This window comes from Triticum aestivum, chromosome 4A, assembly GCF_018294505.1.
Source record: "Triticum aestivum cultivar Chinese Spring chromosome 4A, IWGSC CS RefSeq v2.1, whole genome shotgun sequence".
Taxonomy (NCBI): domain Eukaryota; kingdom Viridiplantae; phylum Streptophyta; class Magnoliopsida; order Poales; family Poaceae; genus Triticum; species Triticum aestivum.
In genome coordinates, this window is record NC_057803.1 from 542,673,608 (window position 1) to 542,685,660 (window position 12,053).

Sequence of the window (12,053 nt, forward strand, 5' to 3'; positions counted from 1 at the left end):
GACTTCTTCTCCTGTTTGGAAGCTTCGGCTTCCGAATCTCCGGGCGCATTCCTTTTCCTCTTCTGGTCGTCTTCCTTCATGGAGACGCTCACTCCCTCGGTTAGAATGGGCAGCGTTGGGGGCCCACGTCCGCCCGTATTATCCTCCACGGTATCTTCTTTCAAGGGCTCCGGGCAAGGTGCGGTCTGGAGCATCTTTTCCAATACCTGATTTTCCAAACCCTCAGGGAGGGGGCCGAACACCGAATCAACTTCGCCTTTGTTAGCCAGTCCTGGTCAAAAAGCGAACTCTCAAAAATAACTTCGTAACAAAGGAGAGATAGTATGTTCGGCCGGAAGATGCCTTACCTGTTTGGCGGCGTGGTTACTACTCAGGCCCACGTCCTCGGTGATTTCCGGACACTCTACCTGAGGTCCGAAGAATGACTTGTACATCTCCCCGTGCGTCAGGCCGAGGAAATTTTGAATGACACGCGGTCCCTCGGGATTGAACTCCCACAAGCGAAGGGGCCGGCGTTTGCAAGGCTGGACTTGACGGACCAGCATAACTTGTATTACCGCAACCAAACTAAAATCTCCATTAAAGAGATCTCGAATGCGGCTTTGCAGCATAGGCACGTCCTTGGCTGGACCCTAGCTCAGTCCTCTGCTAATCGACGACATCAGTTGTGGTGGAGGGCCCGAGTGGAAAACGGGGGCGGCCACCCACTTGGCACTTCCAGGAGCCGTGATGTAGAACCACTCCTGTTGCCACAATTCAGACACCTCTGGAATGGAACCTTTGGGCCATGAGGCTCCCGTCATCTTGCGTATTGAGGCACCTCCACACACCGCATGTTGCCCCTCGATCATCTTCGGCTTTACTTCGAAGGTCATGAGCCACAGGCCAAAGTGAGGGGTAACCCGGAGGAAGGCCTCGCACACGACAATAAATGTCGTGATATGAAGAAAGGAGTCCGGAGCTAGGTCATGGAAATCTAGCCCGTAGTAAAACATCAAGCCCCTGACGAAAGGATCCAGAGCAAGGCCTAGACCTTGGAGGAAGTGGGAGACGAACACGACGCTCTCGTTGGGTTCGGGGGAGGGGACGGCCTGCCCCCGGGGAGGCAGCCGATGCAAAATCTCGGCGGTCAGATATCTGGCCTCCCTCAACTTTTTGATGTCTTCTTCCGTGACGGAGGAAGGCACCCATCGGCCTTGAAGGCTAGATCCGGACATGACTGAAGGTTCGGAGCACCTGACCTGAACTTTGGGCGTTTGAGCTTGAGGCGGGGGAAGGATTCGATTGAGCATGGGAGGGAAAAATAAAAGCCTTGTCCCTTTATAAAGAGGGTGAATATCAAGCGTCCTCTCCGTGTCCGTTTGGACTTGCCTATAATCTAGGAGTCCTAGAAGCGGTTGGGTTACCCACGCCCGTATTGATGAGAATCCCGAAATAAGGGGACACGATCTTTGCTTGAACAAGACGTGTCAAGGAAACCGCCTCGCATTGCGTGCTGAGGTGGGATAATAAAACGACTCGGATAAAGGCGTGGTCGTGGTGGGTCACACTATGGAATACGTCAGTAGATTAGATATGTGTAAATATTATTCTCTCTATGGCAATATGTGGAAACTTATTTTGTAGAGCCGGACACTATCTTTGTGTTCAAAATCTTCTATGAAGTACTTGGAGGAGGAACCCGCCTTGCAATGCCGAAGACAATCTGCACGCCGGACTCGTCGTCATTGAAGCCTGGTTCAGGGGCTACTGAGGGAGTCCTGGATTAGGGGGTGTCCGGATGGCCGGACTATACCTTCAGCCGGACTCCTGGACTACGAAGATACAAGATTGAAGACTTCGTCCCGTGTCCGGAAGGGACTTTCCTTGGCGTGGAAGGCAAGCTTGGCGATACGGATATGCAGATCTCCTACCATTGTAACCGACTTTGTGTAACCCTAACCCTCTCCGGTGTCTATATAAACTGGAGGGTTTTAGTCCGTAGGACAACATAGACAACAACAATCATACCATAGGCTAGCTTCTAGGGTTTAGCCTCTCCGATCTCGTGGTAGATCTACTCTTGTACTACCCATATCATCAATATTAATCAAGCAGGACGTAGGGTTTTACCTCCATCGAGAGGGCCCGAACCTGGGTAAAACTTCGTGTTCCTTGCCTCCTGTTACCATCTGGCCTAGACGCACAGTTCGGGACCCCCTACCCGAGATCCACCGGTTTTGACACCGACAACTGCCTTGACCTTTTCTGGGTTGGCCTCGATGCCCCTGTGGGATACGAGGAAACCCAGGAGCTTGCCCGAGAGGACTCCAAATACGCACTTCTCCAGGTTGAGCCATGGGTCCACTTCATTGAGGCTTGCAAAGGTTTCTTCCAGGTCCTGTATCAGGGTTCTTGCCTCACGAGACTTCACCACAATGTCATCGACGTAAGCTTCAGCATTCCTCCCGAGCTGCCAGCCTAAGGCGATGTGCATCAGCCGCTGAAAGGTCGCGCCTGCGTTGCGCAGCCCAAATCTTCTCCACGACTTCTACCGCCATCTTGATCTAGTGATAGCCCGAGAAGGCATCCAGGAAGCACAATAGGTCACACTCTGCGGTGGAGTCGACTATCTGGTCGATGCGGGGGAGCAGAAATGGATCCTGCGGGCAGGCCTTGTTGAGGTTGGTGAAGTCGACGCACATGCGCTCTTTTCCTCCCTTCTTAGGCACAACGACCAGATTAGCCAGCCAATCAGGGTAGCAGACCTCGCGAATAACCCCTACCGCCTCTAGCTTCCGGGTCTCTTGAATGATGAAAGCCTGTTTCTCAGACTGCCGCCTTGCCTTCTACTTCACGGGGCGCACATTGGGGCACACGTTGAGGTGATTCTCAATCACTTCCCTTGGGACCCCCGCTAACTGATCTGGTTCCCACGTGAACACCTTCTTGTTCGCGCACAGGAACCTGATCAGGGCCTTCTCCTGCTCGGGCTCGAGGTTGGCCCCTATGGTGAAGGTGGCGCCAGTGGACCCGTCCTCGTCGACTGGTACCTGCTTGGTTTCCGCCTTGTCTTGGGTGAATAGCTGCTTCTTTTTAGCCAGCGCAGCCCCCTTGGGCTCAAGGGCGTCAGTGCTAGCGGGCTGCGCCACCGCGGCCGCCCTGAAAACAAGCCAGAGCACCTGCAGCCTTGTGTCTCCTGACACGGTGAGGACGCCACTGCTCCCGGGCATCTTCATCAGGTTGTACGCCGGGTGAGTTGCTACCATGAACCGAGCCAAGGCCGGATAGCCAAGGGTGGCGTTGTAGGGGAGGCCGATGGGGGCGATGTCGAAGTCGATCAACTCCGTGCGGAAGTTGTCGCAGGTGCCGAAGGTCACTGGGAGGCGGATCTGTCCCAAGGAGGCGGCGGAACCGGCTCCGACGCCCAAGAAAGGCCTGCTGGGTTGGAGCCACTCCAGCGGCACGTGGAGGAGGCTGAAGGCCTCCACCGAGAGCACGTTGAGGCCGGCACCACTGTCAATGAGGGTCCTGGTGACGGCCACCTGGCCGATGGTGGGGGTGCACAGCATCGGGAGCGCGCCCGAACCAATGGGGTTGAAGGGGTGGTCCTCCGAGTCGAAGGTTAGATCGGCCTCGGGCGCCACCCAGCCCGGGGGGGCTTCTCGACGCTTGGAGGCGATGCTGATCCGGCGGGCGAACGGCTTGACGTGATGACTCGAGGGTGGTGCCTGGGAGCCACCCAGGATAGCTGCAACGACGGGCGGCGCTAGTGCAGTGAAACGGGCGAGGAAGAGGTCGCGCAGCTCCTCCCAGGAGGTGACAGAGGTCGTCGGTAGGTGGAGGAGCCACGCGCGCGGGATGCCGGTGAGGGCCATGGGTAACCAGTTGGCCATCACCCGATCGTCGCCCTCGGCTCCGAGGACGGCCTCCTCGTACGCCAGCAGGAAAATCATCGGGTCCGTCGCGCCGTCGTAGCGCGGCGGCATCTCGGGCCTAAACTTGCGTGGCCACTGCACCTGTCGCAAGGCGGGGGCCAAGGCCCGGAGCCCCTGGCCCCAGTGTCGGCATCCGTTGCTGGAGCGGGCGGCGCGTTGTCCGCCATGAGGGCGGGATGCGATGTCGGGGGAGAGCGGGTCGTCAGGAGGGAGGACTCCGACGCACCCCTACCTGGCGCGCCAAATGTCGGATTCGGGTTCCGGCAGACCCTTGAGGTTCGAACACTAGGGTGCGCGCGGAGATCTCTCCCCTACCGATCTACGCCCAATCTCCTCGTGTGATTTGAGCTGGAAACAACGAACAACACAAGGGACACAATGTTTATACTGGTTCGGGCCACCGTTGTGGTGTAATACCCTACTCCTGTGTGTGGTGTGGTGGATTGCCTCAGGGGCTGATGAGGATCAGTACAAAGGAAGAACAGCCTCGCGAGAGGTGTTCTTAAGCTGGTGCAATGAACTGCTAGGGTGAGTTCAGTCGCCTCTCCCTCTCTCTCTGCTAGGGTTCTACCAGATTTCTAGATGTCCCCTCCCTCTGTGGTGGCTAGCTCTATTTATAGAGGCCCTGGGCCTCTCCCCAAATAATAAGCGGGAAGGGTGCCAACAATTGGCCATTTTGAAGGGGAACATATAGTACAAGTTATCCTGACCAAAGGTGGACTTCGGCTGCCAAAAGTACTAGTGATGACGTCGTCTTGGGCTCCACGGTGACCTCCATCCTGCCGCTCTGCTGGTCTTGGTCTCGTTGCACCGGAATGGTAACCTTTGCCCGATGCCTTGGCCTGTGCTTGCCCCCTTTGCACCAAAGGGGAAACAAGGACACTGCGCAGGCAGGCGCCCGCCTGACACCCGCCTGGCCTCGATCGTCATGGCTTGCGTCACAGGTTCCTCGTGAGGTACCCCTGCCTTGATCTCTCCGCCTCCTCGCGAGCCTGCCTGACGAGGCTGCCTCTGAGCAAGCTTCCTTCCGCCCGCCCCGCGAGGCCTGGCCCCTCGTGAGGGTCTTGAGTTTGAGCTGATGAAGATGGGCCGCGCTGGGCCCCCGCTTGAGCCACGCCGCAGGCCGCAGGAAGGCAAGTCTTGGGACCCCCATTCCCAGAACGCCGACAGTATCAACATTCTCTATTATGAGATGTTCTGTCGCATGGGGTTGACTGACAAAAGTCTCAAGACATCCAACGCCGTTTTCCATGGAGTAGTGCCTGGTAATTTGGCATATCCAGTTGGTAAGATTGAGCTGGAAGTAGCCTTTGTAGATGAGCATGATTCTAGGGAGGAGAAGTTAACTTTTGAAGTGGTGAAAATCAAAAGCCCGTATCACGCCCTGTTTGGACGGCCGACTTATGCAAAATTCATGGGACGGCCATGTTATGTTTATCTGCAGCTCAAGATGTCGGGTTATAAGGGCACTATCACAGTGCATGGAAGTCGGAAGATAGCTTTGGAATGTGAAGAAGGTGACGCTGCTTACGCTAAATCTGTTTGTGCGACAGAGGAATTGAAGTTTTACAAGGATAATGTCGACCCGGCGGACATGACGTCTTTGAAAAAGCCAACCGCAGAACATGAGTCGGCGCTGAAGTTTAAGTCCGCTGATGATATCAAGATGATTGATTTTGTGTCTGGCGACTCATCCAAACAATTCATTATCAGTGCTAACTTGGATCCCAAATAGGAAAGCGCGCTCATCGAGTTCATCCGTGAGAACCAGGACATCTTTGCATGGAAGCCTTCTGACATGTCGGGTGTACCGAGAGAACTCGCTGAGCACACTCTCAATATTGACCCCAAGTTTAAGCCGGTCAGGCAGTTTGTTCGGCGGTTCAACGAGGAAAGGTGTAAGTCTATTGGAGAAGAGGTGGCCCAGCTCTTGGCGGCCGGATTTATTGTTGAAGTTTTTCACCCAGAGTGGTTGGCTAACCCGGTGCTTGTGCTCAAAAATAACGGCACTTGGCGTATGTGTGTGGATTACACAGATTTAAACAAAGCTTGTTCATCTGATCCTTTTGATCTCCCTCGTATTGATCAAATCATTGATGCTACGGCGGGTTGTGAGCGTTTGAGCTTTTTGGATGCTTATTCTGGCTATCATCAGATCAAGATGGCAGTTGTATATACTTTGACGTTGTATATATTATGATAAGTAATAAAGTAGGACCTCTGTCCTTTTTTTGATCATATATCTTTATCATTCTAATTATTCAAAACGACCAGTTGGGGGCTGATCGTATTCAAATCTAGATTAACCCTTTTGGTCCGGCTCATGATCGTATTTGAATCTAGCCGTTAAACCTCATGGTCACCAGGGGGCTTCCTGTTCAAACATAGGTTGTATTCGAACCAAAGAGAACATAGATGTCGTAATCCTTTTTGATCGGCGCAAAGCTAAACTCACTAGGGGGCTTCTTGATCGTATCCGAATCATAGCTTAACCCCTTTTGGGTCCGACTTGGATCGTATTCGAATCAGGGTCGTTAAAAACCTCTCAAGGTCATTTGGGGGCTTCTTGTTCAAACATAGGTCGTATTTGAACCAAAGAGAACATAGCTGTCGGTACCCTCTTGATCAGCGCAACGCCAAAGCCATTGGGGGCTACATGATCGTATTTGAATCCTAGCTTAACCCCTTTGGTCCGGTTTACTGATCGTATTCGAATCATAAGCCTCCAAATTATTCTTAATGCTTGATTTACATCATTTGAAACATACTATTTTGTTTTACTGGTTTTTTGTTGTCTCAAATCTAACTATAAGTATGGTTTCAATTTAAACCAGCTCAGTTATTTGACAATGAGTTGCCAAGGTATAACAATCATCAGGCATATGGAGGTATTGACTTCTACAAATATTGGGTTGTCAACCTTACTGTCCGGGTCATATAAGCCGGCAGTTCAGAATCAAAGAACACAGGTATGACATTGTCGTTCATAAACAGACTTATCTGTGTTTTTTCGTTAATCAAAGGCTTTTTCACCGTTGTTTATCTTTACATCTAGTCCTGATTATTCCAATATGATAATTTCATAGTTATGTATCGGGTGTTTTGACCCGTCTAGCGATAAACTGCCAAGACAATTTTTTCATCTTTTGCATATAGGAACATATTTAAACACTACAGATGTGATAAAGGATATAATGCATACATTGACATGACGGGTAAAACAGTCATATGCAACATCATATGCACGACGACATAGGCAAAACATGCAGTTTTCAAGCTAACCTATTACAAGGCATCGAGAGCCCAAAAGGTTAAAATTGTTTTCTCTCCTAAACAGATGTCAAGCTAAGGCCGGATTATTCGGACGGTTATGACTCCTCCCTCGCCGGTTCACCTCCCTCCGCTGGTTGGAAGCTGGGCTTGGACCAATCAAAGCCATTCGGAGCAACGAACTCAGCTTCATCGTCGATTAGACTAGCCGGGTCAATTTCTGGGGCAAAGGTGTGTTGGCGAACCGGCAGGATAAGATCTGTCGCTTTATACGAGGGAGTCGCCATCTTCTTATTATCAACATCAAAACCCGGCTGATATTTATCAATGTTGGTTTCCTCGCCAAGGATGGTAGCATGAGGACGAACTCCCCTCACACAGGCAACAAAGTCATCTTGATCAAACAAAGTCCCGTCTTCCTTCAAAGGGGGATACCCCTTGGCTACGTCCGCCGGGTCTAGCTCCGGCACCCAGGCTTTGGAGCGGCTTAGGGCAGTTAGGGCTCCGGCTCTTGCACAAGACCGCTTGACCTCTTGGAATGTGGCGGGTAAAATAGATAGCTTCTTTAAAACGTCGCTCAAGAGGTTGGGTCCTTGGTTGGCTGGGGAGATAATAGCAAGCGCCCGTTGAGCCCCAGTATACAGTTGCTCCACCAAGGTGTAAACCGCCTTGAGTTTGGTCACGCTGTTTTGACTCAGATTGTTGCTCCGTGGACCTATGAGTATTTTAAAAAGGTTAAGCAGGAGGCTTATATTTCTGGCAAAAATAGAGTGCAAGTAACTAATGCAAATGACTCACCAAAGATTGCTGAGACCATATGAGACAACGGTTTTTTAAGCCGGTGAGCTCCGTGGTAACCTCCTTGAGAGCCACCTCCGCTGTCTCAGCATGCTGTATCAGCAAGGTTTTCTCATCGGCCCAGGATTTCTTCTCCGCATCAAAACTGGTCTTCAGTTTTTCAGCTTCAGAGAGGCTCAACTGGAGTTTGGAGTTAGTGTTCTTTATCTCCACTTCTTGATCCTCCAGCCGGGTTTTTGCATCAGTCAATTGAGAGCCCAATTCAGTTAGGGCGGTCTACAAACATGCACAGATGTGTTAAAATTTATTTCAATAAAGGTTATAATGATTAAAGTCCCAAGTGCTTTGCAACGCAACACCACTCGGTAGTTGGGGGCTAATGTCTGCCAAAGCAATTTTTTAAATGCAAAATAGCTCTTCTATGCTTAAAGTCCCAAGTGTTTTACAAGTAACAACGCTTGGCACTTGGGGGCTAATGCATGCTATTAAGAAAGTTTTTCATGTTGAGCCGGATCAAACTATTTGTTTGGACTGATTCAAGACAGTTATGAGGTCAAGTACCGGCTTATTCATGATAAATTGAGCTGGCCCTTCGGGACTACAGGTGAAATTTATGCTGGACTTAAGGAAAATCTAAATATAGAACATCAAACTATATCACAAGTCTACAGATCATTCAGGTTCATCATAATCGGAGACTTGGGGGGCTGGCAGAGCATATGTAAGTTAGTGAAAGCCGGAGAATGTACCTCATATTTCAGTTGCAGTTGCTTGACCATCTCAATTTCCGAGTCACGGCTGGAATGCACATGACTGAGGTATCCAGACAGCACGTCACTAACATTCAGGTGAGCATAGTGAGAGACATCAAACCGCACCTTCTGCCTTTCTAAAGCCTCTTGCTTGGCAGAGTGCTGGACCAGTACAGTTGGGTTGCCCGGCTCAATGAATAGACTACCAGTAATTAAGACAACATTATCAGAAGTCATCGGCGGGTTAGCTGAGCTAGATGGCTCAGCGGTAGATGGATTGAGAATGGTCTCATCAACTGACGGCTCAGGAGGGCCTGATTGAACGTGGACAGTAGGGTCTTCTGGTGCTTCAGATTGTTCAGGAGGAGTTGGTATTGTCGGTTCAGGAGTAGGGTCTTTTGGGTCTTCCGCCGGCTTAGCCACCTTGCTTTCTTGGACTTTGCTTGACTGCTAAGAAGGATTTCATGAGTTAGTATAATGATGCAGACTTAAAGATGCAGAAGAAAGATAATTATCCTTACCCAGGGGCAGTCTTGAAAGCCGGGAATTGAGTTTGTGAAGAATCACCAGAAGAGCGAGAAACCTCCTGCAAAAGTAAAATAAAGTTAAGAGAGTAAGAAAATAGATTCATTGATAAAAGCAAGAGACAAAGGTGAAAGAAACCTCATTCTGGCGTTTTCGAGGAGTTTTTGGTAAGCCGGAGGACAGTTCATTGTCGTCATTGGTCCGGGCCTGACGGCGGCTCTCATGTTGCTGCTTTTTCAAAAGAAAATGAGGATCCAAATAAGCCAAAGGGTGTGAAAACCTTGCTTTCCAGGTTACCAGTCGAGGTTTCGGTCTTGGCGAAGGTTATGAGTCGGAGGAAATAGTTACCTCTTCTTCTACTGCCTGGCTGGCCCCCGTGTCATCCTAGCAATAGTCAGTGTCAATAAGGTTGTTAAAAAACATGCCAAGGGAGTCAAGGGCTACCTCCGACTCAGAAACATCATCTAGCTTGAACATATCAGAAGCAGTCTTTTTCTTCTTGGACTTTCGGGTTGTCTTCCTGGCGACTATGGCAGCGGCTCTAGCCTTCTTGGCGGCATCATGATCATATTTGGCCTTCCAGAAGTCAGATTTGGCCTATAGGCAAATAACAAGTTAAAATTCATGCAAGTATTTAACTACTGAAGAAAAAAGGAGGTCAAGGGGGTTCACCTCTGGTGCCGGGTTAAGTTTGCAGAAAGGATTTAATCCAACCTTACTATAGTCCTCGTATTTACTGTTTACGAGGGTGGTTGACATCTCCACAATGGCCTCTTCAGTCAGTTGCAGAGGGCTATGACACAGAGGGTCATCTGGTCCTCCGACATAGGTATGCATCAAGGCAGAACGGCGGCTCAGAGGGATGACCCGCCATGCGATCCAGCAATGGATCAGATCAACTCCGGTTAGGCCGTTTCCCAATAAGGCTTGAATCCTTTTGATAGACGGAATAAGCTTCTTGCGTTCAGCAGTAGTAAGCTTGTCAGGGAGCATAAATTTAGAATCAAGGCGCTCCGCGCGATAACCCGACAGTGTTCTTTCATCAGCTGGCGACGTGTCTTTGCAATAAAACCAAGTTTGGTTCCAATCCTTGGGATGGCTTGGTAAGACTATTAAGGGAAAAACAGCACCCTCTCGGCGCTGAATCGAGATTCCACCAAGTTCTAAGCTAAGGCCGTTGGTGCTCTCATTCTAGCGGTTCAAATAGAAGTACTCTCTGAAGAGTTCAACAGTAGGTTCTTCTTGAAGATAAACCTCACAGAGAACTTGAAAGTTGCAGATGTTGGATATGGAGTTGGGTCCTAGATCTTGTGGATGAAGCTTGAAAAAATGCAAAACGTCTCTGAAGAACTTTGAGCCGGGTGGAGAAAACCCCGATTCATGTGATCAGTAAAGATGATGACTTCACCGTCTTTGAGTTGAGGTCGTTCTTCGGACGGGTCAGGAGCACGATAGGACATAATATTCTTCTCCGCCAAATATCCGATGGTGACAAAATCTTTCAAGGTGTCATCAGTAACTGTGGAAGGGACCCAGTTGCAGACTGTTGGCGCTTTTGATGGCATGATGAAAAAGGACAAGCTGAAAAGAAGTAATTTGCCAGTTCAAATTAATTGGTGGAATTATAGGTTAAATGATTATAGTACAGATGAGTAATGGTGGCTTAAGTAAGGGCTAATGATATATGAAGGAGAAATGAGCCGGTATGATAAGCCGCCATGGCGAAAGATATTTAAAGATTGTCTGAGACAGAATTGACTAAGTACCAAGGCAAACAAGTTTCACAAGCTATTGCTATTATTTTGGATCAAGATGGTTCAAAAAAGAAAAAGAAATCTAGACCTAAAAAACTAGCATAGAGGAGTTCATCGGTTCTAAGGGGGCCTTTGTACAAGAGAAAGGGATCTGCCAGCATATGAAATGGATGCAAAACAACTGCTGCATAGGTTTTATACTTCTTTTAGATCAAAGGAGGGTGCGGTGGAGAAACTACAAGGAATCTGCGATGAATAGCGAAGAACACAAACAAGGAAACTCGCGAACCCTAATGCAGATCTAAGGTGTGAGAAAGCAAGAGCTTACGGATGCAGATCTACTGCGGAGGATCGCCGCCGTTCTATGGACGAGCTCAGGGTGATGCAGCGGCCAAAGTTGAGGACGACGGTGAGTGCTGCGGCGGCGGCGGCGGAGCTCGAACGGCAGAGAGACGGCTTAAGGCCTGTAATTATAAACCGCCATGTATGAATAAGACTTGTAAAGTAAGGCATGTAAAAGAAGTCACCGAGCCGGACACGTTGTACGAGCTGGTTGGGACTCTGTAGGCCGCCACGCGTCAACCCGTGTATATAAGGGGACGACCCGGCGGCGGCTTAGGCCAAGAAACAACAGATTGAGAGCCAAGCTAGCGTATTTCGCTCCTTGGTCATCGAAACCTAGCAATACCACAACAACTGGACTAGGCTTTACCTTCACCGCAAGGGGCCGAACCAGTATAAACCTCTCATTTCCTTTGTCCCGATTAACCCCTTCAAGCTTCCTAGTTGCGATGGATCCACGACTAAGTCCTTTCACTAGGACATCTGTCATGACAATTCCATGACAGGAAGCATTCGTTGGAGCGCGGGAAGACTAAGTGGAGCACATAGACAACCCGAATATTGTTTCCGGAGCCACGTGTTATTTATCACACAAGTGTTAACATAAGGAAACATATGTGTAACTTACTAAGCATCGCACACGAGTACTCGCATACGCATCGTGTGCGATACTCCTAGCCACCGCAAGCAACTAG